A 24,957-nucleotide genomic window follows, 5' to 3' on the forward strand; every position below is an offset into this window, starting at 1 on the left:
CAGAATCATAAATTTGAAGCAGAGAAGAAATTCTTAAGGGACCACTTGCTCTGTGGCTCAACAAAGAATTCTTTTTAATAAAATAAAATTGTATGAGAAAAGGCTCCCATTTACATGAACAAATACAAAACAAAGTAAAATGACAGCCCATAAGGTACACACTCAGCTATTTCCTCTCTGAAGAGTCCGTTATAAAGACATTGGGACTAGACAGAATACCCAGTGCCAGCCAAGCTGGGATATTCTGAGCCCACACACTTCCCGTCAGAGCACATACCCTACAACTCATCAGTTCTTAGCTATATTTACCCTAGAAAATCGCAAACATATGCCCAAGGAATACGTACAGTAGCATTCAATGCAACATATACAAAATTGAAAAAAAAATCAGAAATAACCTAAATATACATCAGAGAATTTTTAATAAAATTAAGATATATTTATACAGAATATTACACGTTCAGCATGAAAATGAAGGAATTAAAAGTATAAACACGGAAAAAGCTAAGTGTTGAAGAACACAGAATCATGTATATTTATTACACCCTAAAACACTAATACGCATTGATACACTGAGTGACACCGTGCTGTCATACGGGCAGACACGCACCCGGGACGCTCAGCACCGACCAAGTCGTCTTTAAGCGAATGCTACTGAGGGGCAGCCGGCGGGCTCGTCGGGGGGGCGAGACTTTCGATCTCCGGGCTCGGAGTTCCAGCCCACACGGGGCAGACAGCCTCAGAAGAAACAAGCAGCCACCGACAGCTACTTAGGGATGTGGGATGCGCACGGAAATGATAGACCCCGAAGTCCCCCGGCAGCTCTGCGCGGACGGAGGGGACCGGCCACGTCTCCGGCAACGGCTCCGCGGGACACGGGCGGCTCTCGGCGGGGACGGCCACTCGGGGCGTCGCTCTTTCAACACTTCCCAACGCCTGATGTAGGTCTTCGCAGGAAGCTTGTTCCGTGGAAAATACTTTTAGAGCCAAAAACCTTGTCAAGCCACTTGGATATGTCTGTGGAGGAAAAAACTGCCGAGCCCTGGGGACACCGGGGAAGTGACAGCACCAGGCGCTGCTCCGGCCGCGGCTCACGGCTCCGGTTCGTGGACGCGGCTGAACGCGGGGCCGGCCCGGGGAGGGCGGACTGCCGAGGAGCCGAGGCCGCCGAGGGGAGAAGCGGATGGGAGCCCCCGGGGCTCTGCTCGCGGTGGGCCTGAAGGAGGCCGGGGGACCGCGGCAGGGACCCTCAGCGCGGGCTGCGCCGCAGGCGGTGGCCTCGGACGTGGCACCCGCGCTCCAGACCGGGCTCTCACCGGCCTCGGCGCCCCGGGTCCAGGGCGCGTGCGGGCTCCGCTGCGGGCCGCCCAGGCGCACACCCAGGCCCCGCAGAGCTGGAAGATGCGGTCTGGCCCTCGGCACCGTGGGAGACCGCCACGGGACCCAGCGGGTATTAGAAATCATGTCCTTCCCCCGTGGGATGTTGGGCACTTGTGACCTTGAGACTGCAGGTTAAAAACTGTCATACCCTGTTGGTTTTTACTCTAGAAACGCACCCTGGAATCTTGAACATTCGGAACCTGAAAGTGCAGTTTCGCCTCTATCCCTGCAGATTTTGTAAATCTCTCATCTGATGATCTCGGTTGTATGTGAGGTCTGGCATCTTTCTTTTACTTGTTAAATCCCGCATGTCCACGACCACTCCCTGCGGATGCGAGAGCCTTCGTGCCTCCCCGGAACCCCACGGCAGCCCCTCCTGCCTTCACCCTCGGGCCATTTCCTAACACCTCGCTCTCCTTAAACCTCAAGCCGCCCACCCAGACCAGACACCAACTAAGAAAACGGATGCATTCAGAAGAAAAGTTTCACCAACACCCACCCCCAAACCCACGTACAGGAGTAGACTCCTACACTCTGCCCTCACCCCCGTCACTTCCGATGAACTACCACGACCAAAGCCAACTCCTGCCCTCGATTCCGCCCCTTCTCTCCTCAGGGCCACCACGCAAGCAATTATCCCTTTCCTGGCTGGCATCATCAGCAAACAGTTAAGTATCCCTCTCCTGAGAACCATTCCCATCAGCTACAGGAACACCGTAATCCTGCTCACCTTAAAAAAGAAAAGAAAATTATGTGGACTTTCACTGCCAGTTCTAATGGAAGAGTTTATTATCAGACCAATTCTCTCACGAAACCCTAGATAAGAAACATAAGACAGCTAGTTTGAGGACAATGGAGAACAACTAAGACAGTCAGAATATATGAGAACATCAAGGCAAATGTAAGTTTCTAAATAATTTCACAGAAATGAGAAAAAAATTGGGAGCTCAGGGCTTGCCAACAAAGAACACCATAGGCTTTTGTTCGGGACCTCTGAAGGTTAAATATAAAACAGGGTAAACACGAAGAAAACCATACCAAGACCAACTGCTAAAGTGAAAAAAAAAAAAAATTTAGAACCTGCCCCAAAAATAACTACTCACTTAGAATTTTAAACTAAGCAAAGCGAACAGCAAGAATGAAAAGGAGGATAATACTACAGATTCTCCACAGACTAAAACAAGAGAATATTGCTAACAACCGTGGCCCTATACATTTAGAAAGGACATGAAATGGACACATTTCAAAAAAACACAACTTATTAAAACTGACAAAGAGAAAATCTGAAAACACAAATACTTATGAAGGAAACGGATTATGTTAATTTAAAACTTTGCTACAAAGGAAACTCCATGCTCATGCGGCTCCAACAGTAACTTCTTCCAAACATATAGTGAAAAAATCCGGATGGACTGGGGGAGGGCGCCTGCAGGACTCAGGGGTTAGCGCACTCCTGATCCCGGGGTTGTCATTTGGAGCCCCATGATGGGTACAGAGATGACTTAAAAAAGACAAAATTGTTAAAAAAAAAAAATAATAATTAACATGAATCTGACACATGGAGAATTGCAAAACAAAAACCCAATTAAGAACATCTTAAGAAAAAAACATGACAGGCTAATTTTTCTCATAAATATAGTCTCAAAAAAATCCCTAAACAAAATATTAGTAAAGCACACACAGTGGTAACATAAATAAAATACCGTATTTCAAGACCAAGTTACATTCAGTCTAAGATTCAAGACTGGTTTAGCATCAAGTGTTTAAGTTTGTAAAACTAACGCATAAAAGGGAAAAATCATATAAACTTTCAGTAGGCATAGAAAGAGTACTTAAAATTCAACTCATTCTTTACCATCTTGAGACATAAGTTACAGGAAGTAAAATTCAGTCATTTTAAGTACAATTCAGTAACCGTTGGTGAATTTCCAAAGTTGTACAACCCGCACCTCCGTGCAACTGGGGAGCATTGCCACTACCTCCCGCTCACCCTCGGACGCTCCCCGCCCCCACCTGCTTCCCCGGGAGCCACTGTCTGCCTAAACGCGTGCCTTCTCCGGACATGTCACAGGAACACACTCGTGCAACAGACAAGACAGCCTCCTGTGTCCCCCTCCCACGTGGCAAGCGCGGCGTGTTCCAGGCTTACCCGTGTCCTAAGAATGGATCGGGGCTTTTTTTTATTACCGAAGAGTATTCCTCCGTAGGGACAGAGACACGTTTTGTCTATCCACTCACCCCCGGAGGGACACCGGGGCTCTTCCCTCTTTTGGACTACTGGGAACAACACTACTGTGAACGTTCACCACAAGGTCCTGGGCAGACACGTGTTCTGTCTTGAGCAAGGCCGGCTCATACTGTAAATTTCTACTTAACAACAAAACTCTACTGCCACTGTTTCTGCACAGTGGCTGCACCGCTTTACGTTCCTACCAGCAACGCCTAAGGGTCCCTGTCGCCCTTGTAAGGCCACCAGCACTAGCCTGTCATTGTTTTATAGCATTTTATGGGGGTGCAACGGTATCTGTTACGGTTTAAATGTGCATTTCCCTAATGACTAATGAGGTTAAGAATCTTTTCACGTGCTTATTAGCCATTCACACAGGTCTCTGGTGAAACATCATTTCAAATCTTTTGCTCTTTTTTTTTTTTTTTACTGGACAATTTGTCATCTTACTGAGTTAAGAGTAATATCTTGGATACAAGTATTTTCTCATAAATATGATTTACAAACATTTTCTCCCCATCTGTGGTTTTTCTTTTCACTTTCTTGATATTTTTTTTGAGTTTTAACTTCAGTGAAGTTCAATTTATCAATCTCAATCACACATGCTATTGTTGTCATATCTAATCAACAGTCATTCTTAATGAAGTTCACAGCAAACTAGGAAGAAAAGAGGATCTTTCTGAATCTGGTAAAGAGTAATTATAAAATATCTCTAACTAACATCAATTACTAAGACAGTTAACAGATATAGCAGTACAACAAGAAAAAAATTTAAGTTACATGGATCAGAAGGGAAAAAATGAAACTGTCACATGAGCAGATGACTTAATTATGTAAGAGGAATAGCCAAAAGAATTTAGAAATCATGAAAACAAGTAAATTTAGTAAGGTTGAAGAATACGGTTCAATAAACAAAAATCGACTGTCTTCATATAAACTAGAAAAGAAATGTGTAAAATTTAAAAAAGATACCATCTCAGTAACATTCAAAAATCAAGGAGCCAAGGAATAACTCTAACAAAAGATGAATAAGATCTTGACACAAAAACCTACAAAATCTTCTGAGATGAATTAAAGAACTAATTAAATGAGGAATACAACATGCTCATTTTAGAAGACTTTCATGCTGAAAGATAAAATTTTCTTTGAATTAAGAGAGTCAATGTGGTTCCAATCAAAATCCCAATGCTTCTGGAAAATGAGAAGCTAAGAATGCAAAGGGCATTTTCAAAGCCTCCTGCAGAAGAAACAGTTGGACAATTTATACTAAAACAGGAAGATGCTATTATAAAGCTACTCTAATTAAGAAAACTAATACAGCCTCAAAAATAGAGAAAAGAAAACAAAAAACCAATGGAACAAAACAGCAAGTCTGAAAAAGACCCACTTGATTTCTAACAACGATGGCACTGCGGGAGGGAGACCAGATGGACATTCTGATAAATGGGGCTGGGACCACTGAACGTTCATGTGAGAAAACACAGTTCTTGGCCCTTCACCTCACACACACACACACACACATCAATACATGATAAATTATATCCTAAATGTGAAAAGGAAAACAATCAAACTTCTAAATGAAAACCAAAAATATCTTCAAGACCTTGGTATACACAACATTTTTTTAAAGATTTCTCCAAAGACAGGAAAACACTGGACTTCATTAAATTAAAAATTTCTGTTCATCAAAACACACCATTAAAAGAATGAATATGCACGTGAAAGAGGGAGAAAATGTCTGAGAAAAATGCCTGAAATAGAAGCCCGGCATGTGTAATCACAGAAAGTAAAAGGCGAAAAGCAGGCAACAGACTCAGATAGTTCTAGAAAGAGGAGACTGGCTCACAGAGAGATGAAAAGGAACACACGTGATCAGTCATCAAGCAAACACCGCTCAGAGACACAACTTTACAAGCACCCACAGCTGAGGTGTTGGGGGGGGTACCGCGCCACGGGAACGCAGCCTTCACGCTGCTGGAAGTAGAGACGGGTCCAAATCACTCTGGAAAGTAATCCACCCCAAGTGCAAACACCCATATCCAAAATACACGAATGTGGAATAAAAGCACATTCCCAGAAGCATTATTCACGGCAGCTAAAACCCGGCAGCGCCCCGATCACCCACCACCAGCGGGACGGATAAACCGCAAGATGCCACGAGGAACGGGACTGCAATACCCCTCGCCGGACGGCACGAACCAAGTCCCCCAGACACGGCGGAGTAAAAGAGTACACGCTGGATAAGTCCAGGAACGTAAGATTAAAAACAAGCAAAACTGGGATGTGACGATCAGAATAACCCCAGTCGCTCTGGGAGAGAGACGGTTAACGACAGGCAGAGGGGAGAGGGATGGCTGCGGGAACGCTGGTGGCGGTAAGGTCCACTTCTTAAACTGCGTGGGGACCGCACAGGTCAGTGCAGTTCACAGAAACGTGTGACGCGCTTACAATTTGTACAATTTTCCGTATGTGTATTATAATCCAACTGCTCGGGTGAGAACAAGCTTCGGACTCCACACGCTCCACCCCTCCAGCCCCCACGGCTCTCCCCTCTTCTTGAAGGCAGATTCCCCCAAGGGCTGCTCTTTCTGACTCCCGCCTCCCCTCTTCCACGGGGTCTTTGAGGCAAAGGAGAGGGAAAGACAATAGAAAAAAGACTAAATAACCAGCAGAGGAAGTGGTAAAGGTTTGGGGTGAGAAGACAACAGGACAGGGCCACAAGGGTGGGGGCTGGTGAGGCTGTGGACAACACGGCAGCATTAGTGGTGCGGTCACCTGGTGTACCGAGAAAGTGGCATGAACTTCAGTCAGATCTGCTTGCCACCTTACTGAACCTCAGTATCTGGTTCTAAGTGACACGTTTTCCTCACTTACGCCGCTTCTGCACCGTCTGCCCTACTGCAAACTCGCCCCATCTCAATACATAGCTCAGTATTTAAGACACCAGACACACAACGCAGAGTTAATATGTAATTTAGCAACTTAGCAATTCTGAGGGGAAAAAAACTATTTCACTTAAATATTCCCACTAAAATGGCCCTCCCCTAAAATTCCTGGACTTATTCTTTGATATAAATTCCCACGTTTAAATATGCCTTAAGATTACTGTGTGTGAGGTTTCTGCTCATTTAAACGTGCAGTGGACCATCCAGGAGGACTTAAGGAAACTTATGAGAAACAGGAGCATTCTTTGTCACACACTGCAGGATGTCTAACTGCCTTGGCCCCCGACAGCCAGACCATAAGGCCCTTCTCTCGCTGCACCGACCGAAGAACTCCCTGGAATTCCAACATGCTCTCCAGTGTGTTCCCATCCCTTTGGAGATCTACTGCTTAAGCCAATGGTCTTCAACCTTTTTTATGCCTGCTAAATACTGCTAAAAAGAATTTTGAAAAATAGGCTGTATTGAAAATTTGTATATGACATTTAAAACTTTTATCACTTGCATTTAAACACTTGTCAAGATTACAGTGAGGTCCTAAACACGGGCATTTTACAAAACAGCTGACTCAGACCATGGCGGTGTGCCCAGTGCAACCCCAGCCACCGGATTCACGAAAGCACCCACGTCTAACACCCCCACTGAAGCCTCAATGTTACACTGTTTCTGTTCTATAGGAACTACTATTTCTACTTCTTTCCTGTTTTTTCTGATATACTCAGTATTTATGCATAGAAAACTTTTTTGCAATGAAATACATAAATGGATTGAGTTAATTTTTATTAAATTTCCTGTAACTATGATAAAGCACTAACTTTAAAGTTTTCCTCTAGGGGTGACTGGGTGGCCTGGTTCATTAAGCGACTGCCTTTGGCTCAGGTCATAATCCCGGAGTCCAGGGATCGAGTCCCACATCAGGCTCCCAGCTCCATGGGGCGTCTGCTTCTCCCTCTGACCTTCTCCCTTCTCATGCTCTCACTCTCTCTCTCTCTCTCAAATAAATAAATAAAATCTTTAAAAAAAAAAAAAAAAAAGGCGTCGGGGAGGGGTTTACCCGGCACTGACTTCATACGCGTCGGAACGGCGCACCCCGGCCGCAGCGGCCACGGAGCGCACGGCCGATAACGATTCACACTCAAAGCAACCTTACGTTGGACATGCGTCTCACTGAGATCCCGGGGTCCATCTGCCCTCCTTCCACGCATTATCTCATTTATCGGTGCCTGCAAATCTATGTAGGAGGAGGCAGGGTTCCTTATCAAGTTTAGTCGGTGGAGGAAACTTTCTCACATGAACAAAGGAGTTCCACTTCCCCGACGCCGCCCGACTCCTCCCGCTACTGCGAGCCGAGCCGCCTCTTGAAAATCCATCCAGTAACCAAGAAGCATTTAACAGCTCCGTATGAACTTGATTAGGCAAAGAACTGGAAACTGCCAGAACAAGAACAGGATCCCAGTTGAAATTCTCAATATTCGTATTAAAAATAAAATAAAATAAACCCTTTTTGTCAATTCAGAACCTTTTCTCCATTCCTGGAGCAAGATCAAGACGACTTGTGAAATGCAAGGACAGCTGTGACCGGGAAGACGGCGGGCGTGACCGTCACCCACAGACCGGTCAGTAGTCTCCCGGAGGAGCACCTACGTCTGTACGCTGTGTCAACTAGACACTTGGAAAACAAGCTATTCCTCCTGAATATTCCTCCTGAAAGCCTCTAGAAAGCCTAGAACTCTCCCCACCCCCATCTGGCAGACCATCGCGTGAAGTCATTTTCCCCGGAGCACAGCGGCCAGATCACTCGGATGGGGACGGCAGCCTTTACAAGTCTCCCAAGTATTCCCGCCTCCGCACCTGGCCAGCAGTGTGCTGCACTGTGCCTGGCACTGCCACACGTGCTAAGTCTCGCCCAGCGAATGGACAAGAAACGGTAGCTTTAACTGCCCTTTGCTCTGCAGCAGAAGATGAAACGCCCACGATTTGTAGTAGTATCGGTATGTGCAGCATCCAAGTTGACGTTCCCAGGCATTCCAGCGTCCGTACACGTGCTGCCAATCCAAACACCTTGGTCCTTCTCGCTCGCACCCCAAAAGGGCTTTTATTCCTCCCATTCAACCCAAGTATCAGGTCAAGATAACAAGGATTTCCAGACAGCTCAATCTGCAGCGCAGGGGGAGCCGATGCTCCCAGGGTTCTGGGCAGGCGTCCGTCTAGACGCCTCCCGACTCTTCCCTCCTGCACGGCTCTAGCATGGTGCACAGAGCCGGGTCAGCCTCGCCTCACAAAGAAGCTGGGCAAGGGTCCTCGTCATCTTCTCAAAGAACGATGTAAGACTGGAATGATCTGCTCCAGACATTCCGCGTGGAACGCCTGTCTGCAATCATCGGGCATCTTTCCACTGTTCGGGGAGTAGTCCACTTTCTGTTTCTTAAGTCAGTTCTGGTTAAGTTTTATTTTGTGATAATTTATCTATTTCACCTAAAATTTTCAAATGTATTGACATCAATTATTGGCAAATATTATCTTACCATCTTAATGTCATGGAATTGATACCTCTGGCCTCTTTGTTCAATCTGAACATTGCTTATGTTTTCCACCCTTGATTTAATCTTGTGTTTTCTGCGTCCCAAGTGTATGCTCAGTTTCATTCCCTTCCTCCAGTCCTATTTACGTCTAGCCTATAGCTATCTGTGTCTGGTCCTCAGCTGGATTCTCAGTCTATTCATTGCAAAACTTCATTCTTTCCTCAAATACAATCTTAACTATATCACACAACTTTCAAAGTATTTTGTTAGAATGTAATTCTGAACATGCTCTATTTTACATGAAGATTCCTCTGTTGAGCCCTAAGTTATTCAGAAGTGATTTTAAATCTCCCAATGTATGGAGACCTCTTCTAATTACCTTTTTGTAAATGACTTCTATCTTAAGTGCTTGCGGTCAGAACACAGCCTTTCAAATCTGGAGAGGTTTTAAGCCGAGCAGATGGCCGACTGTCAGGCGTACTGCCCAAGGAACACGTAATTGTGGACGGTGGAGGGCAATGACCCACTCAGGTACATACCCCAACCCTCAGCACACCGAGAGAAATGATCAACACCCTTCATCAGCTGTGGATGAGAAACCATTTTGTTTTATTTAATATGTGGGTCATTTTATAAATAATTTACAGAAAACTAAAAGAAAAATGAAAAAGCAAATTTGACATTTTAGTCAAAGTGTAAATATACAAAACCCGTATTTTTAAACTCTCCTGGTATGTGCATATATGTGGGGACACACACACACACACAACAAAGACATTCATATATATGGATACATACTCACACACACACACACACACAGACACATCATGTGGACAAAATGGCCCATCAACTGACACATATGAACCTGGAACATGTAGTTTTATAAAACAGATGATCATTACTTGCAGTGCTTCTTGAACTTGCACTGTAGAAATGCTTTGAAAATTCTGACCGCTCACGATTTTGTTAAAACAGTCATATTTGGGGGCGCCTGGGTGGCTCTGTGGGTTAAGCCGCTGCCTTCAGCTCGGGTCATGATCACAGGGTCCTGGGATCGAGCCCCGCATCGGGCTCTCTGCTCAGCCGGGAGCCTGCTTCCTCCTCTCTCTCTGCCTGCCTCTCTGCCTGCTTGTGATCTCTCTCTGTCAAATAAATAAATAAAATCTTTAAAAAAAAAAAAAAAACAGTCATATTCGTTGTACTCTGTCACACAGATTCAGCTTAGGATGTATGAACCTTGGAGCGACAAAGCCGACGGTCTGTTTTCATCCACACACCACCGACCCCTTCCTACCGCCTCCGCGTGCGCCAGCCTTCCCCTCCCGCCCTTACAGCTGCCTCGAGGAAACAAGCGCGCGTGAACATGATGGGAAATTCAGGAATACGGACACACAACCTCTTAGCAAAATGGGATGTCCGAGTGCTCGTCACAAACCACTGCGTAAGGAAGTCCTTCCTACCAAGGGACTAACTGAAGGCACCTCCACGCTTCCTGGTATGAATCACTGTCCACGGTTCACACAACAAACTGCTCACTCCTCCGTTCCTGACTTCAAGAGAACTCACCCGGACACTGTCATGTGACCACCCAGTCTCCGATTTCCCTTCCATGATCAGCTTCACTTTAATGATTAGAGCCTGGAGTCCTGCTGTCTCTATTGACGATTATTCATCTGATAACGATGAAATATCTTCCTCTGTCAACTTTCTACTCCTGGTCATCAGAGGTAGAAAATTAAAAATTCTAAATTCTTAAATGTGTCCAATAAAAGCTAAAAGAAAGAATACAGGGGGCACTTGCGTGGCTCCGTCGTTAAGCATCTGCCTTTGGCTCAGGTGATGATCCCAGGGTCCAGGGATGGAGGCCCGCATCAGGCTCCCGGCTCCGCGGGAAGCCTGCTTCTCCCTCTCCCTCTCCCTGTATTGCCTCTCCATGTCTCTGTCTCTCTGGCAAATAAATAAATAAATAACTACAAAGATGGTGCCTCCAGATTTCATTTTAAAAAAAATTTTTAAAGGTTTTATTTATTTATTTATTTATTTATTTATTTGACAGATCACACATAGGCAGAGAGGCAGACAGAGAGAGTGGGGGAAGCAGACTCCCCGCTGAGCAGGGAGCCCAACACAGGGCTTGATCCCAGGATGCTGGATCAGAGGCTTTAACCCACTGAGCCACCCCCCTCATTTAAATTTTTAAAAGACGATGCAATTCTGGAGGCAATGCAATAAAGAAGCAATGATCTATTCCATCATCTTTCTGGGCAGTCCCATCATTCTTCATTTGTGTACTGTAGTCCTTCTCAGCACAGGAGTGATTAAGAGGTAAGTAATAATAAATCCATTCCTAGATGATGAAATTACTAATACAAATAGTGATACAAAACAAGAACCCGCAATGCATCTTAGATTCAGAAAAAAGGGTTCAATGAACCCACACTGTAATTGCAAGAGAAAATGAGTTTTCACCTTTTTTTAAAGTAAATTATGCACAACTAAGTGGGATTTATCCCAGGTACACAAGGCTGCTCAGCATTCAAACATCAATCAAAGTAATCCTCACTCACATCAGCAGCTATATAAGAAAAAATATCACACAACCATATTAATAGATGCAGAAAAAGCATACAAATACCCATTCATGATATGCATACTTGATAAAGTGAAACAGAGGGGTACTTTTTCAACTTGGTAAAGAATATCTATAAAATATCTACAGCTAGTATAATTCATGGTGAGAAATTCAAAGTTTTCCCACTACGATCAAGCCAAAGGCAAGTGCGTCCCCCACCACACCTTTCAGATCTCCTACTAGAAGTCCTTATGAACGTAATATAGCAAGAAAGAAGTAAAAAGTAACAGACTGGGAAGGAAGACATAAAACAATCACTATTTTTTTTGCAGATGATATGAAAATCCAAAAGACTCAATTAAAAGAAAAATTCCTAGAATCTGCAATTATACCAAGATTGCAGGATGCAAGTTAATAGATAAAAGTCAATCACTTTTCAATACCCAAGCAAGGAACAAGAGGAATTTGAAAATAAAAACATAATGTCCCTTACATTAGCACCCCCAAAAATGAAATACCAAAGTATAAATCTAACAAAATATGTATAAGGTCCGTAAGAGGAATACTAGAAAATGACCAAAATCAATGAAGAACTATGTAGGTGGAGAGACAGTCTATGTTCGTAGACAGGAAGACTCAATACTGTCAGGACGTCCCTTCTTCCCGACTTGGTCTACAGATGGAGGTCCCCAACACCAGAGTCGTGATCCATGAAAGACATAATGGATAAGCTGGACTTCATTAAAATGAAGAACTTCTGTTCTGCCAAAGATAATGTCAAGAAAACGAAAAGGGCAGCTGCAGAATGGGAAAAAATATTTGCAAAAGACACACCTGATAGAGGGCTGTTATCTAAAATATACAAAGAACTCTTGAAACTCAAGAAGTAAACAAGCAACTCAATTAAAAACTGAGCCAAATGGGGTGTCTGGGGGGCTCAGTCAGTTACATCCAACTCCTGATCTCAGCCCAGGTCTTGATCTCAAGGTCATGAGTTCAAGCCCCGCACTAGGCTCCATATTGAGCATGGAGCCAACTTTAAAAAAAAAAAAAAAGAACCACCACTGCCACCACCAAAAAACAAAAAACAAAACAAAACAAAACAAAACAAAAAAAAAACTGGGCCAAAGACTTTAACAGACACTTTACTAAAGATACAGAGACTGGAGATAAACATGGTGCTCCGCATCGTATGTCGTCATGGGAATACAAATTAAAACAGGGGAACACCACTATACACCTATTAGAATGGCCAAAATCTGGAACACTGACACCACTAAATGCTGGCAAAAACATATTGTTCATGCTGATAGGATGCAAAATAATGTGCTTCTCTAGGAGACAGTTTGACACGTTCTTAGAAAACTCAATTCACTCTTTTTTTTTTTCCCCAATTTATTTATTTTCAGAAAAACATTATTCATTATTTTTTCACCACACCCAGTGCTCCATGCAAGCTGTGCCCTCTATAATACCCACCACCTGGTACCCCAACCTCCCACCCCCCCGCCACTTCAAACCCTTCAGACTGTTTTTCAGAGTCCATAGTCTCTCATGGTTCACCTCCCCTTCCAATTTACCCAAATTCCCTACTACTCTCTAACGCCCCTTGTCCTCCATGCTATTGGTTATGCTCCACAAATGAGTGAAACCATATGATAATTGACTCTCTCTGCTTGACTGATTTCACTCAGCATAATCTCCTCCAGTCCCGTCCATGTTGCTACAAAAGTTGGATATTCGTCCTTTCTGATGGAGGCATAATACTCCATAGTGTATATGGACCACATCTTCCTTATCCATTCATCCGTTGAAGGGCATCTTGGTTCTTTCCATAGTTTGGCGACCGTGGCCATTGCTGCTATAAACATTGGGGTACAGATGGCCCTTCTTTTCACGACATCTGTATCTTTGGGGTAAATACCCAGGAGTGCAATTGCAGGGTCGTAGGGAAGCTCTATTTTTAATTTCTTGAGGAATCTCCACACTGTTCTCCAAAGAGGCTGCACCAACTTGCAATCCCACCAACAGTGTAAGAGGGTTCCCCTTTCTCCACATCCTCTCCAACACATGTTGCTATATGTAGAAGAATGAAATTCGACCATTCTCTTACACCGTACACAAAGATCAACTCAAAATGGATAAAAGACCTCAACGTGAGACAGGAATCCATCAGAATCCTAGAGGAGAACATAGGCAGTAATCTCTTCGATATCAGCCACAGCAACTTCTTTCAAGATACGTCTCCAAAGGCAAAGGAAACAAAAGCGAAAATAAACTTCTGGGACTTCATCAAAATCAAAAGCTTCTGCACAGCAAAGGAAACAGTCAAAAAAACAAAGAGGCAACCCACGGAATGGGAGAAGATATTTGCAAATGACAGTACAGACAAAAGGTTGATATCCAGGATCTATAATGAACTCCTCAAACTCAACCCACACGAAACAGACAAACACATCAAAAAATGGGCAGAAGATATGAACAGACACTTCTCCAATCAAGAAATACAAATGGCTATTATCAGACACATGAAAAAATGCTCATCATCATTAGCCCTCAGGGAGATTCAAATTAAAACCACATTGAGATATCACCTTACACCAGTTAGAATGGCCAAAATTATCAATTCACTCTTAATACACAATCCAGCAGTCCTTGGTATTTACCCCAAAGAGTTGAAATCTTCTGTCTGCTTAGGAGCCTGTATACAGACCTTGATAGCAGCTTTATTCACAACTGCAACACTAGGAAGCTGCCAAGATGTCCTTCAGTGGGCAGAGGACTGAGCCGTGGCACGTCTATAAAGTGGACTGTCCCTGGTAAAGAGAAACGAGCCACTGTGCCACGGACATGGAGAGACATAAAGAGTCTTACGCGCATCTTATGCAATGAAGGAAGCCAATCTGAAACGGCTACACAGTGTGGTTCTGGTGTAACACATCGGAGAGGGTAAAACCATGGACACAGGGAAAGATCAATGGTCACCAGCGGTTTATAAGGAAGGGACAAGTGAGCTACAGACAATTCTTAAGGCAGCAGACCCATTCTGCACGATAGTGTAATGGCAGATACGTGTTCTACATTTGTCCAAACCCACGGAGTGCACAACACCAAGAGTGAACCCCAACGCAAATGAGAGACTTCGGGTGCGTAGGACATGTCAGTGTAAGTTCGTCAGACCCAACACACGGACCGCTCTGGTGGAAGGTACTGCTTATGAGGGAGGCTACGTGTGTATGAGGCAGGGCGATTATGGGAAATCTCTGTATACCCTTCTCAATTGTGCTGTGAACCTAAAACTGATCTAGAAACACTTACGTGTTAAAAAATTTTTTTAATTATACAGTAAATTTTCCCCAGGTCGTTTATAGTAACTCCCATTTAACAAAAGAGACTGTTCTGCCATAGGATTTTATCTGAATTCAAAGCTCTAATACACAGAGCTTCATTTTCTCTCAGTGAAGCCTCCTTTTACCCTCCCAAACTCAAAACTTTCCTTCTACCCAGCATGCCAGGCTCTCCAGCTCACTGGGAGGCTTCTCCACTAAGATGGTGCCACTTCTCCATCCCCTGCAGAGTCTGGGTCCGTCCCGGCCCCGCCAGCAGCCCACCGTGGTACAATCGCCGTCTTCAGAAAGGCTCCCGAACCCCCATACGCTGCCGACTATCCACACACTTCTGTGAGCTGATTTCTACGATACTATTAACTGAAACAAGTACAAAGAATATATACAAAATTCTACATGAGAAAAATGGAAGCAGGTACACAAGCATATCCTTAATTCTGTAAAAAAGAAACATGATGGGTAAACGAGGAACTAATGAGACTCAGTAGCGCCCTCAAGAGTGGGGGTCCGCTGGAAGGGCTGGAGGGAGGAAGTGGGGAGAGGCACGTCCGTGGAGAGCTCTGACTTGTGAAACCGTATCGATATTTCACATAGCCAAAGTAAAAGAAACCAAAGTGAGGAAACCTAACTTTATTTCATATGAATAAAACATAACTGCACCGAACAAGAAATGACACAAATAACTTCCAATACAGGGCTTTTACTCTACACCTCAGTCTAAAGCCAGAAACGCTCTAAGGAAACGGTGAACCCTCGTTAGAAAGTGCGCTTATCACAGTGGTATCAATTCAGCAATTCTGAAACTATTTTCCGCATACTACAGAATTGAGCAGATGAATAAACAGATTTCAGATAACGCAAGTGTAGAATGGGAGAGGAGGGGCGCCTGAGTGGCTCAGTGGGTTAAGTGTCTGCCCTTGGCTCAAGTCATGATCCCAGGCTCCTGGGATCGAGTCTCTCACTGGATTCCCTGCTCCCTAGGGAGTCTGCCTCTCCTCTGCCTGCCACTCCCCCTGCTTGTGCCCTCTGTTTCCCCCTCTCTCTCTGACAAATAAATAAATAAAATCTTAAAAAAACCTAATGGGAGAGGAAAACGGATCCTACAGTGAGGAACTGGAAATGGAGCTGCCAACACGGACTCATGGCTCTCGATACAGAAGTGCAGTGACAGGAGAGAGAGAGTGTGTGTGTGTGTGTGTGTGTGTGTGTGCGTGCGTGTGAGATACAGTGTAATTCATTGATCTAAGTAGCTCTGAGCTTTATCCAGTAAAAGGGCCTCGAGAGAAAGACAGCAAGGGACAAAGCACGGTTAGCACCCAGCTCTTACTTCCCAAACACCATTCCCTACAAAGGGAACTGAAAATTTAAAGCTCTGACTACGACGGGCTAAGGGACAGCAGACTAACCTTTTTTCCTTCAAATACTGGAAACTTCCTTCAGAGGCCGATCGACAGGTAGTGACAGACTGCACGGAGTCCGCTGACGGTTCCAGCTTTCTTTCTAAGGGTGCTTTCCAGGATGGGTGCAGGGCGGGGACCCTAAACAGAGCGAGCAGGGAGGCTGGGTGGCTGCAGTTTGCAGAACAGAAAATCAGAGAAGTGTCACTCAGAGAAGAAGCTCCCCTAATCTGCACCCAGTTCCCTTAACCTTTCAGATGAAATGCCCAATTCACAGGCAGTTATCAAAGAAAGAACATCGACAGGAAACCAGGGTGCGAACAATTCTGCTGTTCGCCTTATGACCAGCAGGAACTGAGAAAATCTACAGAACACCCTGGGCACTCAGTAAAGACATCAGAAGCTTTAAAAAAAAGCCTCAAAAGGGTCAGGCAGATCGTCCCGGAGAACACACCAAGTAGGGGTGGTCTATTCATCACAAACGTAACTGATGTGGGAACAAAGGCAGAAGAGAAATTATTAAATTATTAAATTTCCTTACTACCTACAGCCCATTGACAAGTCCTTGAAACAGGCGGCGTGACCTTGCTCTAGGGACTCCACTGCCTCAATGCTGACACTTTGCTGAAGGGAAAAGTCCATTTTGGGCTTGTGGACCTATAGGACCCTTCAAGTCTACTTTAACACAGAAATTCTTTTAGAAACCACCTTTATCGCTACTCCCCAATATAGGTGAGCAATCACTGTCCAAGCATACGGCCCACTGACACACATCTGGAGGGTCTCAAGACTAAGGTTTCATTTGCCAGTGATAAGTGAATTTTCCCAACAACAGCCGGCCCCCTCGAGGACCTGGAAACCTTGCTCCCAAATTCCTTAGAGACTTATGCTCCCCCAACCCCCTCTCGACTGAAAGTATGTAATGGGCCCCGGTGCAGCTCTTTCTGACCACCGGTCCCGTCCCCAGGCGTTAAGAAAACCGCCTTTTTGCACCAAAGACATCTCAAGAATTCTTTCTTGGCCATCGGCTTTGAACCCTAACATCTTTCTTACATCAATAACCAATCACAGATATTTCATACAATTCAAGAAAAGAAAATCACCAAAAGTTTATAATGAGGAAGAGATAACAACTCAAAGTATGGGACATTTTTACAAGTGTTTTAATGAATACATTACATTGGTATCTGTTAACCATGTGGCCTCTACTTCTGTTTTAGAGAATGTGAAAATACTGACTACTTCCATGTCTCAAACTTGATTTTGCCAAGCAAGTCCTAAGTTATTCAAACGGACATTCTAATGGGGGGTTTCCAGGACCAAAAAGCACAAGGTGATCCTCGCTGACAGGGGCCCCAAAGGCCACGAACGCTATGCACCTGTGCGACTGCGGGCTGCAGAGCTTTCTGCGGGGTCACTCCTCAGTCGCACAAGACAGGAGGGCACTTTCACTGCTGATTAGAGACGCAGTCTCCAGGGGCCAGGCATTTGGCACCTTCCGTGGAGCCCTATGGAACTCAGCCTGGCTTCTCCAGCTGCAGACTGAGAGGCCAGGTACAGCGAAGCAAACGGGAAAAAGAAATCGAGTCTGGCCTGGGCTGAGCACATCACAGCGGGCAGGCTGGTCTGCCCCCAGCTAAAAGGGGTCATTCTTGTCTCCTAAAGCTCCATAAAAATAAACGAGACAGACAGACAGGTAGACAGGTACATGACAAAGACTGTAAGAGGCCCAGAGAGCCTAAACTATCTGGCCCTTTACCGAAAGCGTCTGCTGAAGCCTAGTCTAGACGAACGTTCCCCTCAGAAAGCAAGCTATGCGGCTGAGTCTCAACCGCCAGAGCACACGGATAAACACTCGATCTGTTTCTAAGTCTTTGTGTTGCTTTTTTTAAAGATTTTATTTATTTATTTGACAGCGAGAGATCACCAGTAGGCAGAGAGGCAGGCAGAGAGAGAGGGGGAAGCAGGCTCCCCGCTGAGCAGAGAGCCTGATGCAGGGCTCGATCCCAGGACCCCGAGATCATGACCTGAGCCGAAGGCAGAGGCTTAACCATCTGTTTCTAAGTTTTTAGGCTCTGCCTTTGTAGCCCCTGGAGCTCCACGGGACCTCACCCAGGGTCACAGGCTGAATTACATCCCCTGGGACTTCCCACAGGCAGGAGCTCTTCTGGCCTCCAGTGCCCTCCTCGCCACTGAAGGCAGCGGGGCCTCCCTGGGAGGCCTGGCGAGGGGCTCCGAGAGACAAAAGCCCAGGCCAGCCACCTCCGGCCGAGCCGCCCGCCTCTGGAGGGGCCCATTCTCTCCTCTCCCCAGAAGAGGCAGCTCTGTTCCTCGGAGACATGCCTGCACTTTAGAAGGTCCCTTTAATAAGGGAGGGGGAGGAGGCAGAACGGGCACAAGTCACTCCTCTCGGGCCACGAGCCGCCTACACGAGCAGCGTCTCCAGTATAAGCTTACGTCAGGTGAGCACGACGCTCTGCCGGTGGTACGTCCTCAACGACCAGAACCTTCCACTCTTCCTCCCGGAACTCTGTTCAGAACCTTCACCGGTCCGGGCACCGCTCTGGTAACGGCCCTGCCCCAATTCCAGGGAATCGGCAGATCGGCAGGAGGAGGAGGCTGATCACAAAATCACAAGCAAAACATAAATTCCGGAACTGAAAAGTGCCGAGAAGCAGCTAAAATAGGAAACTGCGGTGGAGGGTGGGGGGCAGGGCTTCGACGACAAGGGAACCCAAGGAGAGGACATCTGGGCCCAGGTCCTTCCGAGCTAAGCGAGCTCTGAGTCTGAGAGGAGAAACGAGCTCCGGCTGGCAGAGACCAAGGCGGAGAGAACATGAGGGAGGAAGGGGCAGACGGGGCAGCGGCGGACAGTAGGCAAACCTTACGCGCCCGGTGTCCGTCTCCTACAAAGAGCGGCCAGCTTCGTGGCATCGCCCTCTGGTTCGAGGTCAGAAGCAGAAACTGCAGGCTCCTGAGGGTGAGGTGCCGGGCCTTCCCCAACTCCTGGAGGCCGTGCACGGGCCCGGGCTCACCCCCACGTCCCTGCACGACCGGGACCTTCCCAGCTTCGTCTCTCCTGCAGATCCCTGTCCTCCTGCCTTTCACACACCCTCGTCGTTGGGCTGCGCCCACCAGCTAACGCGGAATAACCCCCCCAGCTCCAGATCTTTCACTGATTCCTAAGGATGACGTCCCTTGTGTCACATAAGGTCACATAGCTCCAGGTCCGGGGTTCAGGACATGGACAAGTTTGGGGACCACCGTTCACCCACCACACATTCACTTCGGAGATCGGCCGAAGCAGGGCGGCGAGGCGGCCCTTCACATCAGCCCAGCGGGACCGCGGTGCTGGGTGACACGCCGCAGCGGGGCTGGGCTGCCGGCGGCAGTCGGCGGATCTCTCCTAACACGCACCCCGACTTCTTACGAAGAAAACAGCATCTACAGAGCATAAAGTATTACTTAGGACTTTTTTTAAGATGCACTTATTTTAGAAACAGAGACAGAGAGCAGGGGGAGAGGGAGAGAGAGACCTCCAACAGACTCCCCACTGAGCGCACAGCCCAGCGCAGGGCTCGCTCGCAGACCCTGAGAACCACGTGAGCTGAAATCGAGCAACGGACACTCGGCCAGCTGAGCCTCTTACTTAAGAAATATTTTTTTAATGGAAATAGGGTTAGAAATGAATTAGCAACAGCCAGTAATTACTACTTTCTCAGAAAGGCTGTGAGTACTCTGAATTCTTTTTAATGGTATCTCTGGCATGTCCAAATGAAAAAATTAAAATTACTTATAATATTAAAAGCATCTATTAGGAAAGAAAAAAGGTTTATGATCAACGATCCAAGCTTCCATCTTAAGAATCTAGAAAATAAGGAATAAATTAATACCAAAGCAAACAGTGGAAAGAAAAAAATGAACCAATGAAACCAAAAGCCAGTTCTTTGAAAAGATCAAAAAAAGTAATAAATGTTTTGGGGCGCCTGGGTGGCTCAGTGGGTTAAGCCTCTGCCTTCGGGTCAGGTCATGATCCCAGGGTCCTGGGATCGAGCCCCGCATTGGGCTTTCTGCTCAGCGGGGAGTCTGCTCCCTCCTCTCTCTCTGCCTGTTTCTCTTGTGATCTCCATCTGTCAAACAAATAAATAAAATCTTTAAAAAAAAAAAAAGTAATAAATGTTTTGCCAGAATTTGAGGAAAAGACACAAATTATCAATAGGAAAAATGGAAGACATCTCTAAAAATTCAGTCGACATTAAAAAGATAAGGGTATATTGTGAACTTTATGCAGTAAATTTGAAAACCTAGATGAAACAGATAATTTCCTTAAAAGACACAAATTACCCAAACTTAAGAAGTGGGTAACTTGAATAGCCCTAGATCTACAGAAAAGATTAAATTCACAGTTAAAAATCTTCCCACTGGACCCAGATGGCTTTGTTGGTGAATTTTACCAAACAACTACAGAAGAAATAACAGCAATTCTACACAACCTCTTCAGCAAAACAGAAGAACCAAAACTGGAACACTTTCTGATTCATCTCATGAGACCAGCAATGCCCTGACACTAAAACCAGACACAGGCGTTACAAGACAAACTACACCTGAATTTCCCTCATGAACACAGCGGCAAAATTCCTCCACCAAACGTTAACATATCGAATCTAACAACACGTAAAAATGACCAAGAAGGGTTCATTATAGGAATACGAGGTTGTTTAATAGCTGAAAATCATTTGATAATTGCTATTTTTAAGAGACTCAGGGAAAAAAGATATTTTTAAGAGACTCAGGGAAAAAAGATAAGAGACACAAAAGGGGCACCCGGGTGGCTCAGTAGGTTAAAGCCGCTGCCTTCGGCTCAGGTCATGATCTCAGGGTCCTGGGATCGAGCCCCGCATCGGGCTCTCTGCTCGGCAGGGATCCTGCCTCCCCCTCTCTCTGCCTGCATTTCTGCCTACTTGTGATCTGTCTGTCCAATAAATAAATAAAATCTTTTAAAAAGAGAGAGAGAGACACAAAAGAAAGAAATTTGACAAAATTCAATACCTATTCGTGATTTAAAAAAAAAAACCAGCAAACTAGGAATAGAGTCTTTTACAACCTAATAAAAACACATTTCTGAGAAAACCACAGCAAATAGTATACTTACGGGTGAAAGACCAAATGCCTTCCCTCTTCAGCAGAGAGAAGGCTAGGACGGACGTTCTCCTCAGCTTTACTCAACGCTGTAAAGAAGACCCCAACTGATAGAATAAGAAACATACTAAAAAGGAAGAAGTAAAACTGGGTACAGATGACTACCTACAAAGAAAAATCCCAAGAAATCTACAAAAATAAAAAGGTTCCCAGAACTAAAAAGTGAGTTTAATAAGGTAGGATACACGGTCAATATATGAAAATCAATTGTATTTCCACGTGCCAGAAATAGAAAATCAAAAGTCTAAATTAGAAAATGCCACTTAGAGTAAATCAAAAAACTATGAAATACTTACGAATAAGTTTAGGAATAAATTTAACTAAATAGGTCCAAGATGTATACACAGTAACTGAGACTGAACAGCAAAGACACCCTGGGCATAACTCGCACATACATATATTTTTTAGAAAGTCCTAAGATAATTCAATGGAGGAAAAGTTACTCTTTTCAATAAATGCAGTTAGAAAAATTGGAATATGCATATGCAAAATTTGTTTTAAAAAACCTGCAATATAATACAAAATGCATTTGGTCCTTCTCACAGGATCCTGGCATAGGGCTTTCAAAATCCTTGACCTATCCGGAGCGACAGAAGTGTTTCTTATTTTTACTCATAATGAGCCCCTCCCACGCATCCTTAAGCTTATGCTAACGAGGTGACTGCTGGGGGGCTCTGAGTAGCTTCAGAACAGACGCTCCTCACCGGGAAGACGGAGGCACAGGCACGGACAACTCTGGGGGCCAGCCGCGGCTGGAGGCTGGGTTCAGTCACCAAAGGCCCGTGTTTTAATCCATCGTGGCCACGTAACAGAACCTCCATAAAACCCATAAACAATGGGGCTCAAGGACGCTTTCAGGTTGTTGAACACACGTGTTCACCATCCACCCTATTCTTGGCCTACACTTTTACCTTGTTCCTGTTTTCTATCCTTTATAATAAACTACTAATGCTAAGTAAAGCACTTTCCCGAGTCCGGGCGTCAAACTAGCAAATCTTACTCCTGACACCAACTGGCGGGGGTCGGGGTGGGGGACACGGGGCTCCACACCAATTCTCCAATTATCCACGCCAAAGGGTGTCCAACAACTTAATTCGATCCTGGTGCTAACTCCCAAAGTCAGCAAAGACCCTACAGATTAAAGGCTCAGGGCCGTGAGCCTGCTATCACTTCAGATACCAGTCATTGGTCCCAGAAGGCACCCAAACTTCTGACTGGCCAGCTCTAGATTCAAGGGTTTCCACAAAACCCTCATCAGGTTCAAGAATTCATTAGAACGACTCACAGAAGCTGGGAAACACTTTACTTACATTTACCAGTTTATTAAAAGGGTAAGACTCGGGCAGGAACCGCCAGGTCGAAGAGATACAGAGAGCAAGGTAAGAGGACGGGGACTCAGAGCTTGCACGCCCGCTGGGGCACGGCACCTCCCCAACACCCATGTGTCCAAGAACCAGAAGCTCCCCACTGTTTGCGGGTTTGGACAGAGCCTGCACTACACAGGCACCAAACCCTTCGGTGACTGGACTCCATCTCCAGCCCCTCTCCCCTCCTCAGACTCTGGGGCAGCGGGACTGGAAGTTCTCACCCTTTAATCCCAGGACTGAGTCTCTGGCAACCCGCCCCACCCCGAAGCTATGTAGGTGCCCCAGCCTTGACTCAACTCTTTAGTATAAAAGGGCTCCCTTATCACTCAGGGAATTCCCTGGGTTTTCGGTGTTCTGTGCCAGGAATCTGGGGCAAAGACCAAATACATGTTTTATTATACTACAATACCTAAATCTACACCTCACAATACATACAAAAATTAAGTCAGAATGCATCAAAGGTCTAAATGTAAAACATAACAACTAAAAAAATTCTAAAAGACAACACAGTTTGACAAAGTCTGTGCTCTGGAATAAGATAAGAGTTCTTAATTCACAAAGTAAGTACAAACCCCACAAAAGAATACACAAATGGATAAATTAAACTTCAAATAAAAACTTTCATTCTTCAAAATGAACTGTTCATAAAAAGGCTAGTCATAGAATGGGAGAAAATACTCAGGAAACACTCATCAGATGAAAGACCTTGTACCAGGAATATGCAAAGAAGTCTGTAACTCAGTAAGAAGACATCTGATAAAAACACGGGGAAAAGACTGAGGAAACAGCTCACCACCAAAACAAAAAGACAGAGAGACCAACAAAGCACCAGAAAAGATGCTCAAAGCCACTAGGCGTTAGACACAGGACACGCGGCTCGGCACGCGGCACGAACACGGAGCCCGCGGCACCCGCCCCACGAGCCGCCGTGCTCAGTGACGGAAGCCACCGGCGCCAGACCACCTGCAGCCGGGGTCCCTTCAACCTGGTGACCTCCGCACCCGACACGGGGCTCGCCCTCGCCGCCGAGAGCGCCAGAGTCGCAAGCTCTGCGGGCTGAGCGAGCCAGGCGTCTCGGGAGACGCTTTACAAGAGGAGAAACTGTCGAAGAGCGAGGGTCGCGGCCCGAGCGGCCCGAGCCGGGGACGGGACTGACCACAGGTGAGCACAAGAAAGCTTTCCCAGCGAGCAGCCCGATCCAGAGGTCACCCCGGAGATCGTGATCAGAATCTCCACACTCAGCAACTGCATCCTTAGAATCGGCACCCGGTTTCTCCAAGGTGTTATTTTACTAAGTAAAATCTACATCTACCGTCGGGCTCGAATTCCCAGCCCTGAGATCGAGAGTGGCGGCTCCTCGCTCTGAGCTGGGCGGGCGCCCCCAGATCTGGTGCATTTTATTGCAAGAAATTCATACCTCAAAAAAATAGGTTATTTTAATTCAAAAAAAATGATCTACAACAAAAGAACCCTATGCTAAACGATTATAGATTTGTGGGTATCTGTCCCTTCCCTTTCTTATCAAACTCTGTAAGGGACTAACATTTAAATACATGACTACAACTTAACCTGAGATTCTGAAATAAGACTGAAGAGAGAACTTCACCCGTCAACAGCCCCCACGGATCTGTATCGTGACATCTGTCTATTTGAACACTACACACAACATTCAATAAAGCATGTTGACAATTTTAGTGAGAAGTTTTTAGTGAAATCACAATTTACTAGAATTCAAAAGCAGAAGCAAAACTACATTTCCTTTAAAAAAAAAAAACCCACACTATTATGTATAATTCAGTGAAACACTCAATTTAGAGTTCTGCATACAAGAATCAATTACCAAGAATTGTTTATAATCTATTTTAGTAATTTCAAAGGAAAAAAATCCTTATTCTCAGTAATTTCTCAAAACTTTCATTTCTAAAAATTTGATGGTAAAAACGACACATACGTCCTTTGCTCCTTACTGTTGGAACGCTGGAAGAACAGAAGTAAAAAACTAGG

The 24,957-nt window shown here is 45.4% G+C and overlaps 1 protein-coding gene across 2 annotated transcripts in view; it reads right to left on the reverse strand.

Moving 5' to 3' along the window:
- The window catches only part of AUH (AU RNA binding methylglutaconyl-CoA hydratase), a 144,876-nt gene that overhangs the window by 108,267 nt on the left and 11,652 nt on the right, over positions 1-24,957 (reverse strand). The window lies entirely within an intron of this gene.

This window comes from Neovison vison, chromosome 9 (genome assembly GCF_020171115.1).
Source record: "Neovison vison isolate M4711 chromosome 9, ASM_NN_V1, whole genome shotgun sequence".
Lineage (NCBI taxonomy): Eukaryota > Metazoa > Chordata > Mammalia > Carnivora > Mustelidae > Neogale > Neogale vison.